An 11,643-nucleotide genomic window follows, 5' to 3' on the forward strand; every position below is an offset into this window, starting at 1 on the left:
AGAACAATGAAATTGCGTTTGGGGCTTCCATACAACCCAAAAAAAAGAAGAAAATAATAAATACCCCTTAAAACCCAAGTGTACATATTTAACCCAGTGTGACTCCAATGCAATAGACAATCCTTAGCAATAACATGAGAACATGACAAGTAATGTTCGTAGAAATTCAGACAAAGACCCATTCAATATTATTGTACTGTGAGATATGATATCAGATATGATAGTTATCTATTAAGAAAGAGGGGGGGCAGGAGGGGGAAGAGAATAAAGATATGATGCACCAATGCAGACCAGTTCATTGCTATTAAGAAGTTGGATATGGTTATTGTCCGTGAGAGGGGGGCAGAGAGTTCAGGAGCCTCACAGCCTGTGGATACAGGCTGTTGGCCAGTCTGGATGTTCTGGCCTGTATAGACCTGTACCTTCTCCCTGAGGGCAGCAGATGGAAAAGGTGGTGCGCAGGGTGATGTTGGTCCCGCAGGATACTGTGCACCCTCCTCAGACAGCGAGTGGGGAAGATATTACTGATCTCTGGCAGACTTGTTCCAATAATTCTACCAGCTTCTTTCACCACCCGCTGGAGTGCTTGCTGATCGGCCTTGGTGCAGCTGGGGAACCACACTAGAAATCCATGCGTCAGAACGCTGCTGATGGCACAGTTGTAGAAGATCAACATCAGAGATCTGGGAATGTGTGCGCTCCGCAGTCTCCTCAAGTAGTAGAGGCGCTGTTGGGCCTTCCGTGCAACTGAGGTGATATGGTTGCCCCAGGACAGGTCCTCGGTCACAGTTACCCCCAAGAATTTAAAACTGCTCACCCTCTCCACCGCCTCGCTGCCAATGAAGAGAGGCAGATGGTTGTTATGACCCTTCCTCCGGAAATCTACAATGATCTCCTTGGTCTTTTTGGTGTTTAAGACCAAGTTATTGTCGTGGCACCATGACTCTAGTTGTTGCACCTCTGTCCTATAGTTTGTCTCATCGTTGTTGGATATAAGTCCGAGCACTGTAGTGTCATCGGCAAACTTAACAATGAGATTGGACGCGCAGGAGGAAATACAGTCATGGGTGTAGAGAGTGTATAGCAGAGGGCTCAGAACACACCCCTGAGGGGCACCGGTGTTGACCACAAGGGTGGAAGAGGTGTTCTTACCCACTCTGACACTCTGTCTGCGGTTAGTGAGGAAGTCCACAATCCAGTTGCACAGAGAGGAGTTAAGTCCCAGTTGGTGGAGTTTGGGACGGAGTTTGTATGGCCGGATGGTATTAAAAGCCGAGCTGTAGTCTACAAAGAGGAGCCGTGCATAGGTGTTCCTGTGTTCCAAGTGCTTCAGTAATGTGTGCAGCACTGTGGCGATCGCATCCTCGGTTGACCGGTTCTCCCTGTATGCAAACTGGTGCGAGTCCAGGGATGGTGGAAAAGCAGCTCTGATGTGTTTAATGACCAGTCTCTCCAGGCATTTGGCGGGAATGGGGGTGAGTGCCACAGGTCTGAAATCGTTCAGACATGTGACATTTGACTGTTTTGGGATGGGAACGATGGTTGCTGCTTTGAAACAGGATGGTACCAGTGAACAGGACAACGAGGTGTTATATATAGAGGTGAACTGAACTGAACACTTCCTCATGTCTGAGAGTGTCATGCTATGTGTGTGTCTTACCAGGTTGTTAAAATTATATATTACACTCAGTTCCTTCTGCTTTAAATCTTTTTGTTTGTTTGTTTCATGGGAAAACAAACAAACAAACCCAGAGTCCTTGTTAAAGGAAAGCATTGTAAAATTATGATATTATTTTATGCCATGTTAGACCCCGAAATAAAGATTGTGAATTATTATGTAGTTTAAGTTGGCATTATTCTCCTGAATTAGAAGAAGGTGATAATTATTGCAGTATTTAAACTGATTTGCATTGCATTAGACTGCTGATTTATTGTGAATGAATGATATTGTTTATGATGCATTATACTGTTGAGTTATAAGGAATACTGTTCGCAGAAAGTCATCGCCTTATTTGTCTGATTAGAAGAGAACATGCTGGAGTTTTCTGCCCCATCTCAGCAGGAGCAGATAAACAGGGAGCCAAGGTCGTAGCTTAGGCGCCGTGTGAGAGAAAGAATGTGAATCTTTTGGCTTTTATGATAAGGTGGGAGAACCAGAGGCTATAAGAGTTTGAGCAATGCTCCACCATTTTGAGATCTGAGACTGTCTGCATACAGTGTCCATCTCCCACGTGTGTGATCATCAGTGTTGGGAAGGTTACTTTTAATATGTATTCCATTACAGAATACAGAATACATGCCCCAAAATGTATTCTGTAACGTATTCCGTTACGTTACTCAATGACAGTAACGTATTCTGAATACTTTGGATTACTTACTATATTATCATGCTTTTTACAACAACGTGAATGTACTATTGCTGTGTGATTTATTACTATTACTGAAGGTCCGTGACTCCGAACTGTAGTAAAGGGACCTCTGACTAATACGGCGGGGTCCCTGTCGGCTCATAGCCGAAAAATAGCTTTACTTTGTTGTGTGGGTCAATTTTTCTTGCGAGAGACAGAGAGAGGCGTTGAAAGACTGCTCCAACGGAACTTGTTGTTTTCGGAGGAAAACACGAACACGGTGTACAGTCGAGTCTTAATAGCTTACTTACAACTGGGCTCGTCAGGCTCTCTTCTTGGCTGAAGTGGTTATTATTATATTTACATGCTTCCAGCTCCCGTTTTTGCTTGATAACAACTCCTACTTTTCCACTCGCCTTTTTCTCCCTCCTCGCGTTCACAGACACATAACAGGTATGGCAGTCCATTCTCCCAGCAGCACGGACTACACTGCCCATGAGGCTACATTCTTTAGAGCTATGCTTGTAGCATTCTGCCTGTTAGCTTAGCACAACAACGAAAAGGCGCTCTCTCACCCAGGAAGTCGCAGAAAGAGAGAGAGAGCGTCGCCCTGTAACCATGGCAACCGTAACGCTGCCGCCTGGAACGAAAGAACGTAGCTGTCAAACAAAACCCAAACAGTCCTGACCCGCGACAAAATGAATCAGGAAAGTACCGCAGTGTAATCCATTTATTTCAACAAAGTAACTGTATTCTGAATACCACCTTTTAAAACGGTAACTGTAACGGAATATAGTTACTCATATTTTGTATTCTAAATACGTAACGGCGGTACATGTATTCCGTTACTCCCCAACACTGGTGATCATTAAATCATCGTTTGACTCAACCCGACCGGACCAGTGTTGTTATTGTGGGTTTTTCTTCTGGTGTCCATCCCCAATATTTTGAACCTTAACATTTTGGGGGCTCGTCCTGTGGTATTGGGGTGGAATTTAAAGTTTGGACGGTCCGAGGTGGTCGAACGGACAGGCACGAGCCAGTGGTCTGATTTGAGTGGACAAAAGCCGGCTTATCTAAAGGTAAGGCACTACCTGTTGAATTATTTCCAAAGTGTGCCAAATTGGATATGACTAAATTAAAGTCTACTCACTGAAATTACTGGTGGAGTGTCTGTTTTGATTTTGATGAGAATCACCGTGTGTTATGCAGTTAAAGTTGTTTAAGAGTATTTAATGAAGTTGAAGAAATATGAAACTGTTCCCAGAAGTAACAGAGAATGTTGGGTTTGAGTCCCTGGATATTGAGCTGAAGGCTCAGGTAGTTTGGTAGGGAAATTAGGACAGAAACTGTTCCCAGAAGTAACAGAGACTGTTTAATTGGTCGTAAAAAAGTTAACTTTCTTCGGTGAGACCCGTTATGTTAAAATTTGTCAAAATCGGTTAGGTGAAAATTATTATAGGACGGCACTGGAAGATGCTAGGAAGCACATAGCCCGGAGGTTACGCTCCCTCCTAGTCGTGGACGCGCAGCTTTGACCTGTCGGCGAACAGGGATAGTTCAGTTTGGCTTAACTGTGGGGTACAGGGCATCCCGGAATCAAGCTAGGAGTTACCGAGTCTCCTCACCGTTTTAAACGGTGTCATGTGCTTGTTTGGACAAAGTTAAATTGAGTTAGGGATTTTAGAAATTAGACCAGAAACTGTTCCCAGAAGTAACAGATACTGTTTGATTGATTACAAAAAAGTTGGACTTTCTTCGGTGAGACCCGTTATTTTAAATTTGTCGAAATTTGTTAGGTGCTCAATCTGTCAGGCCTGTCAGTGATTGTAAATATAAGACGTCTTTTGTAATATAAAATAATAGAGTTTTGCCTGAGCTTTGTGTGAGACTGTGTGTGACGTGCAGCTGCGGCGCTTTAGACTGTGTGTGAACATGCAAATGAGCTGTGAACTACACAGAGGACTTTTGCTTCCTGTTTAGTGTGTTTTGTGGGATTTGAAAATAATGATACAAGCTTGTAATAAAAACGCTGATTTTGTTGATTATAATACTATAAATAATATGGATTTGAATGACTACGCTGAATGTTTGATGTTCGGCTGGATTTTAATATAGAAGAGATAAATTCTGTTTGAGTAAGACCGGCACTTCAGTCGGCAGAGTGTGATTGTGATGAAAATGATATTAAATAAATCTCTTAGTGTGTTGATACAGGTGGCTACGGGCCTGGACCACCCGGCCCCATGAGCAAACAAAAAGTTAAGTTAACCCACCTACAAACGCACATACACGCAATGAAGAAACAGCTTACACCCATGAACATGTGAAGATTTTCCAGCAAGTGTAAAGCAGTGAAGCTTAACATACACCCGCCGTTACACAATAAAGGTTATCCACTACTAACGAATAAACTCTCTGGGTTGCAGGACAACATCTTAACTTAAAAAAAAAAACAAAAAAAACACTGGTCTGACAAACCAGTGAAGATATGACAAATTTTGTGGTTAGAAAAGTCAAATTGTGACAAGTTTTCTGCCGATTGATAAATATAGGTGATTACTGAATGAAAGAAAATTCCATTTTGAACTTTAAATACAATCTTAAGAATTTTAAAATGTACCTGTGTCGTCCTGTCAGCTTGGTGGGTTATGAGAGGATTATATGGAGAGAAAGAAAAAAAAGGGGGAGTGAAGGCTGACACAGGGCCTGGCCCCGGTGTTTCTCCCCTCTCTGACTGATATAGCCAATACAACATCATTAGTTTTGTTTTGTTTTTGTTTTGTTTTGTTTTTTTCTCTTTATGTTTGATTACAGCTAGGGAAGCCGAGGCTGACCTGGACGCCTGCTCTCCCCTCCACCATCGTTGCTCACTCCTCCACCATCTTTGAAGTGACCCTGACCAAATGCTGCAGCTGCAGGACCTATAACAACAGCTTGAAAATGTCAACAGTGCTGCAGGAAAACGATATCATGCTGCGGAGACGGAGAGTGTTAAATCCAAGGCCCGTTTCACTACACGGGGAGATTTCCGTCAGTGTCTCTTCTTTCTGAGAAGATTGAGAAAGGTCCGGCTCCCACCAATGACTTTGACCACCTGCTATAGAGGAACTATCGAGAGCATACTGAGCAGCTGTATCACTGTCTGGTTCGGGAACAGCAACATGCCGGACAGACGAGCTCTACAGAGGGTTATGCGAGCAGCTGAGCGCACCATCCGCTCCGACCACCTTGACCTGCACTCAATCCACAGCAGGCAGTGCCTGATCGGACACACCCCTCTCACACACTCTGCACATTCTTGCCATATGGAAAAAGACAGCTTCAGCGGACAGAGCTGTGACAACACGCCCATTAAGCCCGGAGGAAAAGTGAGGCCGAGCAAAACAATGCTGACCTTAACCACTCTGCATTAAAACTGTGCAGGACAGTGACGGACCAACACCGATGATCGGGCAGCAAAACAGGGCGTGCCACAGACAAAGGAAAACTGAGGACAGGAGGCACCTCAGAATGGAGAAAAACACCAGGAGAAAATAAGCTGAAGGCACAGGGGTCGGGGCTCAGACAGGAGCTGACCTCTGGGAAGAGCCGAACAGCAGAACCACAGAAGGTCCAAGGGAAACATCAATGGACTTTAATCTGATTTCTACGGAAAAGACTCTGAGGTTTCTGCCCTCAATAAGACCTCGAGGCATCGGAGCAGAAACTCAGCATGCCCCAGGAGGAGCTAGATGAGCAGTGTGATTTGTCCGGTCTGCTATGGAGCAAACGTTAGGGGGATGGCTTCCTGTCGCCTCTGCCGTCCTCCGATCGCTCAGCGCCCTGGGCTGCCCAGCTCCGGACTGAACGCTCGGGCCGAGACACCCAAACAACCATGGACTCCATTCCCCTGGAATTGGACCACAACTACGACCTGAGCCGTGGGCTTGAAAGTGCAAGCAGGGATCCCAGAGAGCCTTGAGGCCTGTGTTAAACTAACAGAACAAAGATTGAGGTCTTTCACTGGGGAGGTGGAAGCTGCAGACTCTCCTATACACCTTCTGGATGTCAGCCGTTCCACCTGCAAACAAACGGACAGCAGTCGCACTTCTGCAAGCAACAAACGGACATCCAGACAATTGAGCTGCGTATCAAAACCCTGAAGGAAGACCGAAGCAAAAGGGTCAAGTTAAGGAGGAGCGAAATAAGGAGAAGATGCTGGACACTGGAGAAAAGGACTGCCTCAATTGGGGCCAGAACCAGTATGGACAGAACTCTGAGCAGCAGCACCAGTGGATGCAAACAGACTGAAAAGGAGGAGGGCAGGACCCAGGGCACGCTTCAGGCCGTGGTTTACCCAGAACACTACAACAGGAAAGTGATGAACACAAACACCCACACAAACACACACATCTACATGCACCGACTCAGAGTGAAAAGAAACATACATATGAACATATGCACTCGTTGATTGAGGGAGAAATGACACACACACACACACACACAAATTAAAATGTTGATTCAATGAACTGAGAAGTGATCCACACACACACACACTGATGCAATGAAGAATGCTTTACTAACAAATGCTGCACACAAACATCCAAATACGGAGTTGGTTGCAACAGCAAGAACTGATTGATTATTTATGGCTTAAATGTATTTCATGCCACGCAGAGGGCATTTGTGTAGATTTAGAGGACATGGTCTGAAGCACTTTGAGAATGAAAACAATGTCTGTGTGTGATGTCTGTTTATGGCTCAAAGCCTCCACTGAATTGTTTACTGTGCTTCACACAGCTTAACAAGGAGCAGTGGTACAGAGCGAAAATGATGAATGAATGGTGTGAGTTTTATTTCGAAGAGATCATGAAAAGGTTGTGTTGATTCAACTTAGTTGTTTACGTTTTTGCCAAAGTAAAGAGTTGGTGTGTAACTAGTGTCCACTATTGAGTCAAGTAAATCCAACATGTTTTGTTGGTGCAAAAAGGAGTTTTGGTTGATCTTTGGGTTTTGTTTGATACTAGGTTGATTCTATCAGTGAGGTTTGGATTGTTTTCTTTCTCTGAGAGAGAAAAGGATGGTTTTATGCTTGGGCATGTTTGTAATGGGCCCCAGTATCTGTTATTATATGAGTGCTTAATTGGTTACGTCTGTTTTTGCTTTTGTTACAGTGCACTGAGATAAGAACATCTCAGAGGTGTGATCCACCGATGGTGATATTTTGGTATTTTGTGAGTTCCTGATTTAACAAATCGGCTCCTTAATCCAGGCCTGAGAGAGTGAACTTTAAAGCGCTAGAAAATATTCTTACTGAAAACAGTCGCAAAGTGTTTTTCTCCATGATTATAATGGGCTGAGGAGAAATTCACTTGTATGGGACACTGGTCGAATGAAAAGTCCTGATCCTAAAAGGATTGCAGCGAGTCAATCCAGTCCAAGAAAAAGCAATAAATAAGGAATTGTTTCCTTTAAAATGATGACGTCATCTTGCTGGTGAAGGAGCCTCGAATAGGCTGCGCGTGGGACTCCATTATCAGCAATATCTGGTATGAATGTGTGTGGATGTGTGCATGTGACTGGACTGTGATGGACTGACGACTAAAAGCTTTAACTGACTTGGTACTGAGACAAAGACGGTACCGACTTTAGGATTAGTAAATGTCCACAGACAGTTCACCCAGCCTGTAAAAGAAGGGTGGGTGTTTTGTCTTGCTTTGTTTTGTTTTTGCAAGAGCAGAAGGTTGACAGAGACTGAGGGGGGAGGCTGTAGCTTCACAGAAGTGTGAACTGCGGATTTAACCCTTGGGTTGCCAAGTTGGAGCTACTGATGCTTACATAAAAAAATTGTGTTTTAGTAGCTGTGTTTCGATTAAGGTACCATTATAAAATGGTTGGGAATGTTAAATGCTAAAATGAAGAAAAGGTTTGAAATTCACTTATGACTGAACATGTTATTAGTATTAATCATAGTGGGTCACTGTAAAGAGTCAAGTAACTTTTATAGAGGAAAAAAAAAGAAAAGAAAGAAACCCTCTACCGAGGCCTATAAATAACAGGGAAGGATAGACTTGCCACACGCAAAATAGAGATAATGTAATGATAAATACTGGTCCCCGCCTTTTGGGTGACATCTTGAAATAGTCAGCAATTTAAAAGTAAGATAGAACCGACAGGGGCATGTGCTGAGGGGTGGTGCTGCACAAGAACAAGAGTAAGATAAAGTAAAATATTGTGTTTAGCTTTGAGAAGTTTAAAGTAAAATGTACCATTACACTCAGAGGATCAATATGAAGTTTGATATATGCTAATTTTGAGTGAAGTACATGGCTGGTGACTGTTCTGTCCTGAGCTTTTGTTTTTACAGCACCCGCTTGACCACACCAACAGTTTTTCGCCACCGAAAAGGAGTACTTGTAGAGAATAGAGAATGGGGAGGAAAATCACCAAAACTGGGAAAGGTAAGCCCCAAAGGGGGTGATAACATCATAACTTTCACTTATGGTCAAATTCTTAAAATTTGACCCCGAACTTGAAAAATTCTTCAAATATTTGGAGACAAAGTAGGTTGAAATAAAATATAAGGTTATAAACCACAAAAGGATGAAGCAAATGAATTGATAAGATGGTGAATCGATACGCAGTAAGCTGTCGATCACGTTGATTATGTCATGGTCTACGGTGGGTGGCTGGAGTTTCCATTAGGCTCCTGAACTGACCTGGGATCCGCCCCTGGGCAGGGCCAACTCCAGCTCCTGCACACCTGGAGCCTATTGCAGGCAATCAAGCCAGAGGGATTTAAACCACACATTGAATTTCATTCACTGCCAGTTCGTCATCAACACATTTGCCGTATCCACCTTGGCTCACACTCCACCTCCGGACTCAGGATACCTAGTAATCATTCTGGAAATCTCTCTGTGCCTCACCTGCCTGCCCTCCTGCCATCACACTCCATCTGGAGCCCCGGATCTCAGGCCAGCTTTTCCACGCCACTCAGCCTCCCCTGGATCTTCATCACCCCCCTCTCAAACACTCCAGGTCCCTTACTGCAATGTGACTGTTCCCCACTCAGCTCCGTTCCGCAAATCAGGCCTCATTCCCTCGCCCTAGCCACGTTCCCCAGGCCACGCCGCACCAAGGCTCCACGTCTCGTCACTTTTTTGTCTTTGCCACGTTTCCTTTTTTTCCCCCCTTTGCACTTAACCATAATAAACTGTTAAATCATCTACTGTCTCCGCTCTGGGTTTCTGCACCTGAGTCCTATTCAGTACCGGCCATCCATCGCTGTGACAGTTTATGTTTATTCTAGTGAGCAGAGCAGGATTATTATTACTAAAGAATACAAATGAAATAGCAAAAACTAGAAGTGGAAAAACATTTGTGCTAACGGAAATAAAATCAAAATAAGAAAAAAGGAAAATTGACTAAAACTGTAATGAGTGTTTACAAAACTAATTAAAATCAATTGGATTTATAGCAAAATGTGTGTAGTACCATTGTTGTGTGTATGCCCTACGATAGTCAAGTCATTTAAACTTTACATAGTGCACAAGGGGAGTTCATTGATCACTACTGTGAAACTAATACGATTTAGGAGCTATGTAAGAAACTTACAGGTTCCACTGAAATTTTTATAAGCAGGATATAAAAGCAGGATATAAAACTTATTTATATAACAATATCAAAAATGTAGATCAGGGACCAACTTAGAAGTCACTGACACTTGACTAGCTGTAAACCATTGGTTTAGGAATAAGTGATTGCACTGGGCTTTCTATTACACAAAAGTCAACTCATTTATGATATCTGAGGAAGTATTGTGATTTAATTTGGAGACACAAAGGAACATTTGGCACTTCCCACATCTCACATATGTTTACTGTTGCACCCAACCATTCCACAACTGAAATGCCTGTGACTCCTAATTATTTCAGGCAAACGGAGCGAACCATATTCTGTTATAATCCCATCTGATTGGGGTTTTTATTCTTGACCTTTGGAGAGAGCTCTTCATTACTAGTACTAGTCAGGTTTTGTTCACATGTTTGTTCCAGGTCTCTCAGTCAAGAGGAGTTTGAACTCCAAATATGGTGAAGTCTTTTCGCACATTGAGATCACTAATAACTCTTAGCAAAAATGTGATCTTGTAGAAACAATCAGGTGACATGGAGTCAGTTATAAGTGCGACTCTCAGTTTTACTTTATTGGAAAATATTTTTGCATTTTATCCATATTTGTTTTTAACAAAAATCAAAATTCCACAGTCTCCTGCATATCAGTTTTGAACCAGATAGGACGACAGATTGTGGCCCTGTGTGTTCCTCCATTACACCTGCCACTGCATCTCGATAATCTTTGTGTTGTTCCTCCTGGGGTGTCACTCTCCCCTATCTGGCTCACATGACTCTTACCGTTTGAAAAATTATGTTTGAATCTCGCTATTCGGTCAAGAATTCTCTATGCCCTTGTTGAAGAGTTGTCTACTAGGAAAAAGTGAAATGAATATAAGTATAAAGTCCCGACGTGCACTACAGTATAAATTAATAGGTTAGGCATGTTCTCCGTGAAATTAAATGAGCTTAAAATAAAAATAATAAAATAAAACTCTGAGTTTAGCAAAATGTTTCAAATGAAAATATCAGGTCTATCTCTCTGGTGATATTATTTAAAGGTACGGTTGTCCTCGTTAAGAAACATCAGGACTTAGAAGAGTGGTAAGTAGAGTATGAGAGCTACAAGCGAACACTAAATGTACACTATGGTGTGTTAAAATAAATTAGAGGGCCGTCAGGGGGTATGAGGGACATTTATAAAGCAAAAATCCCACAAATCTTGAAATGCACTTGAAAAGCTCACACACGAAGGTTAGCTTAGCTGACCTTGAAGAGCTCATCAGGGGGAGCATACTCCCCCTCCTTGAAGAGCTCCCCCATTCAACCCACATCACCGGAAAACAGCTAACACCAGATAAGGCAGCGTGGTGCAGCCCGAGACAACAGGATTGGAACATCTAAATAATTGTGCGAGCACCTTCAAAAGGTTTGTCGATTGACCAAAATTATGAACACGCAGTGCAGCAGGAGCTAATAGTCTTAAGACCCAGGGATAAGCAGGGAAGCATGGCTGATGTGTTGAAACTGGAATTTTGTGACACTTAGTTGTGGCAAAATACAACTAAAATTATAACTGGCACTAATCAACATTAACCTGAAACTGAGGATTTTCGGACAGTATAAATTAGACTAAACTAGCAAAGACTTGGTAAACATTGATTACACCTGGTACAAACATCAGGACTGATGACTATTGT

Source organism: Astatotilapia calliptera, unplaced genomic scaffold (genome assembly GCF_900246225.1).
Source record: "Astatotilapia calliptera unplaced genomic scaffold, fAstCal1.2 U_scaffold_12, whole genome shotgun sequence".
Lineage (NCBI taxonomy): Eukaryota > Metazoa > Chordata > Actinopteri > Cichliformes > Cichlidae > Astatotilapia > Astatotilapia calliptera.